Genomic DNA, 5000 nt, shown 5'->3' on the forward strand with positions numbered 1-5000 from the left:
GTGTGTGTGTGTGTGTGTGTGTGTGTGTGTGTGTGTGTGTGTCTGTCTGTCTGTCTGTCTGTCTGTCTGTCTGTCTGTCTGTGTCTGTGTCTGTGCCTCTCAAGTGTATTTGCATTTCACTGTGTGTGTGTGTGTGTGTGTGTGTGTGTGTGTGTGTGTGTGTGTGTGTGTGTGTGTGTGTGTGTGTGTGTGTGTGTGTGTGCGTGCGTGTGTGCGTGCGTGCGTGTGTGTGTGCCCCTGCGTGTGTGTGCGCGTACAGTATGTGTGCATGTGTCAGACAGAGGTGACGCATATAGTGTCCTTCATGTTGGAACACAACATGCAGTTTCTAAGAATGTAGACCCCCCCCCCCCCACTCACACACACACACACACACACACACACACACACACTCACACACACTCGTCTCAGGGTGGCTGTTCCAGCACGTACTGTAGCCTGTGCTGCTGTGACCTCATGCTCAAACTAAAGGCCCAATCAGCAATAGGTGAAACAGTCACATGCTACAGGCAACACCCTGCTATAGGTCAGTGTGGTTAGTAACATCTTAACTCAGCTCTGACGTGCTGTCATACTGTTGGACTGTTCTCTTATCAGGCTTATAACATGTGTGACTCACTGGCACTACGTCACATTCATCATTTGTAACCTAATGAGTTACTATGGCTATTAAAATATGTTGAAATGTTGAGGCAGCCCTATGAGCTACCATATGATGTTATCTGTCTTATGTACATATATGATTTAACATCTCAGCGATGGAAATTTGATTTCAAAGGTGGATAGATACCCCTAAACATGACTGTCTTGTTCCCCATCATTCTGACAAGTCCCCATATTATCCTATATAATCTATAGGATAATATGATTTATTGATCATATTTATAGAATAACCCTATAGGAAAGCCATACCTCCCCTGAATGTCCTATAGGTCTCCGTTACTCCCAGATAGTTGAGAATTCCTTAAGTGAACTAGTTGGTACTAGTCCATACGTATAAGTGAGACCATGCTGAAACGGAGGTGTGGAGGGGGACTTCCACTCCCTCAGACTGTGTCTCTTGCTGTGCTGTATTGTACCTCTTGAATAGCTGTAGGTAGAACGTGAGCGTATGCGTTGAGTGAGCAGCACAGATTACTGAGCGTGTCTTTACAGCTGCTTCTCTCTTCTCTCAGTGTTAGGCCTGACAGAGGCGCGGCATGCTGTGACACACAGGGCCAGCTCATTACGGCTAGGGTGTGTGTGTGTGTGTGTGTGTGTGTGTGTGTGTGAGTGTGTGTGTGTGTGTGTGTGTGTGTGTGTGTGTCTGAGAGAGAGAGATATCGTGTGTGTGTGTGTGTGTGTGTGTGTGTGTGTGTGTGTGTGTGTGTGTGTGTGTGTGTGCGTGCGTGCGTGCGTGCGTGCGTGCGTGCGTGCGTGCGTGCGTGTAGCTACTGCGATAGTATTGCGATGTTGCGATATGCTAGTATTGCGATATATTGAATATTGCGATATTTCGATATATTGTCTAACTCCTTTTCCTACCTTTTCCTTGACCTCACCGGAAGTTTTCTTTTGTTTTTGCCCCACACGTACGCTACATTATTATTAAGCTTCTCTGGACTCAATATGCCACTGCAGGCGCGGACTGCAACATCGGGCGCTTCGGGCAGATGCCTGGTGGCCTTATTATTATTATTTTTTTATATCGATACTTGGCATCCAAATATCGATACAATATCGTCAGGCAAAATATCGCGATACTATGGTGTATCGATTTCCCCCCCCACCCCTAAGTATTAGTATATTACTTTGACCACACTGTAAACATGTTTTACTCTGACTTGACTGGTTGAAATATACCTCTTACACCATTAAGAAAGAAAGAAAAGGAAAGTATGAAAAAGTATGGACAAGCTGAGTCAGATAAGCTGACAGACAGGCAGCTGGGTGGACACCTCTTCACGGGTCGAGCCGGTGCGGGCCTGACCAAACGACCAAACCGCAGCATCATTCCCATATGGTGCGAATCCTCTGCCTGCCTTAGACAATGCCGTGGTTTCTCCTTGGTCTGGCCAGCTGGCAACCTGCGGAGAGAAGGTAAAAAACAAACCCGTCCAAGTCTGCTTCGATGTTCTGCTCGGGTGCCAGGTACTGTCTGTCTCCGTGCGTCTGGCCAGCCCTCTCCATAACATTCCACCTGTCCATACGCCCCGCCTGCTGTTCATCAGCCTCATACACACGCCCCACACACACACACACACACGCACACACACACACACACACATACACACACACACACATACACACACACACACACACACACACACACATACACACACACACACACACACACACACACGCACACATACACACACACACACGCGTGCGCACACACACACACACACACACACACACGCGCACACACACACACACACACACACACACACACACACACACACAGACACACACACACACACACACACACACACACACACACACACATACACACACACACACACACACACACACACGCCACACACACACATACACACACACACACGCACACACACGCCACACACACACATACACACACACACACGCACGCACGCACACACACACCCACACACACACGCTGCTGCTCTCAGAGCTACAGAGAAACACCCAACAGACCTGCATGCGTCTGAGATTTGAGACAGCTGTTTCTGTCTTCTCTCCTCATACATTAGTTTGTCTGAATCTGTTTCTATCACTCTGTCCTTGTCTCTCTTAGGCTACTTTCTTTTGTATCATGTTTTTTTTCTGATTTTCTCCCAGTTTCTCTCCTTAATTGTTAGCTGGCACCTGTTGTCCCGGTCGTTGCTCCAGCCTCTCTGCCCATTCTGGGGAGAGTTTTGGACTAGCACGACGCACGTGCTTCCTCCGATACATGTGCAGTCGCCAGCCGCTTCTTTCCACCTGACAGTGAGGAGTCTGGGAGGATCATGCTATTCCCCCCCAAAATAACGACCACTTGCCTCGGTTATGTTTACATTTGTCATGATTGACCATTGATCTTCCTTTCCGGTCTGAAGCTTTTTTTTTTTTTTTTTTGGAAGACGACAACTTCCTCTGGACAAAATCCTGTTAATGGGTGGAGCATTCAAAGCTTGTGGAAGAGATACACTGGCCTGAGAGCCTCAAACCCTCATGTTGGTACATGCAGATAGGGAATCTACCCGGACGCCCTACCTCTCTATTTCTGTTTTGATTGCCCTCTTCCTCATCCTCGTCTCTTCTGTCTGTCTCACTCTCATCTTTCCTAGTCTCTTTAACACACACATAAACACAGCATGCAGGCGCACACGCACACACACTCACACGCATGTATGCACACGCGCACACACGCACACACTCGCAGGCACGCACACACGCATGCACACAACACACACTCGCATGTGTCCGCACGCAGGCACGCACACACACACACACACACACACACAGAAAGCCAGCAGCCCAGAGGAATGGCTGATGACGAAACAGCTATATTCACAATACCTAAAAATACTCCCCACAGTCCAGAGAGAGAGGAGCATCGAGCACATCTCACAGTACTGCTCACCTCACCACCACCTCCTTTCTGTGTGTGTGTGTGTGTGTGTGTGTGTGTGTGTGTGTGTGTGTGTGTGTGTGTGTGTGTGTGTGTGTGTGTGTGTGTGTGTGTGTGTGTGTGGGTGTGGGTGTGGGTGTGGGTGTGATTGATTTTTTGATTGATTGATTTTTTTCCATTCATTTAACAGTTTTTATTCACTTAACAGTGCCCTGCAGCCCACATGGGCTTACAAGACACACAAGATATACAGTAGAACATACCGGTAAGCTAGCACTATAAAAATACAACTAAATCACAGTACAATATTACTCCTTAAACAACTGCCTTTGCTCCCATCTTGTGTGTGTGTGTGTGTGTGTGTTTGTGTGTGTGTGTGTGTGTGTGTGTGTGTGTGGGGGGGGGGGGGGGGGGGTCGGTATGTGGGTGTGTCAGTGTGAATATGAGTCACAACTCTTATGTGTGTGTAGGAGCAGCCTGGTCGGCAGAATAAAATCTGGGCATTGGACGCTTCTGGAATCCACTGAAATGTCGGACATTTATGAACTAAAATACATTGAATTTCACGTTTGTAGATACGTGAATATTAACGTTATACACGTCATGGAATGACTGTCTAATGTACGTCGCTGATGCCTAAAGGCTCATTTATACCATTTTCATATAAATAAATGCGTCCGTTTCAAATGGTGTAATCGTCACTGCCCACATACTTCCATAGAGACACTGCATGAAATAGGCCACGCCCATCACGGGGGAAAGCTCTCCGTTCACTTCCACACACCCGCGTCATTTTCCTTGAATTAAACATAGCTAAAAGCTGTTGTGTGGTGGGCACACTTTATACTGGACGCACAGTGGCGAGAAAGACCATTCAGCTGCTCAGCTGACCAGCAGGAGGGGTACACCACACTGTATACTGCACGCACAGAGGAGAGAAATACCATTCAGCTGCTCAGCTGACCAGCAAGAGGGGTGCACCACACTTTATACTGCACACACAGAGGAGAGAAAGACCATTCAGCTGCTCAGCTGACCAGCAGGAGGGGTACACCACACTGTATACTGCACGCACAGAGGAGAGAAAGACCATTCAGCTGCTCAGCTGACCAGCAGGAAGGGTACACCACACTTTATACTGCACACACAGAGGAGAGAAAGACCATTCAGCTGCTCAGCTGACCAGCAGGAGGGGTACACCACACTTTATACTGCACGCACAGAGGAGAGAAAGACCATTTGCACGCACAGAGGAGAGAAAGACCATTCAGCTGCTCAGCTGACCAGCAGGAGGGGTGCACCACACTTTATACTGCACACACAGAGGAGAGAAAGACCATTCAGCTGCTCAGCTGACCAGCAGGAGGGGTTCACCACACTTTATACTGCACACACAGAGGAGAGAAAGACCATTCAGCTGCTCAGCTGACCA

At 48.1% G+C, this 5000-nt stretch overlaps 1 protein-coding gene across 1 annotated transcript in view; it reads right to left on the minus strand.

The window, feature by feature from the left end:
- LOC310798455 (cytochrome P450 3A30-like) overlaps positions 1-5000 on the minus strand; it is a gene marked incomplete at both ends in the record, with an annotated part of 27897 nt that overhangs the window by 14753 nt on the left and 8144 nt on the right. The gene's annotated exons all lie outside the window — the stretch shown is intronic.

Source organism: Poromitra crassiceps, assembly GCF_964638095.1.
Source record: "Poromitra crassiceps genome assembly, chromosome: 25".
NCBI lineage: Eukaryota > Metazoa > Chordata > Actinopteri > Beryciformes > Melamphaidae > Poromitra > Poromitra crassiceps.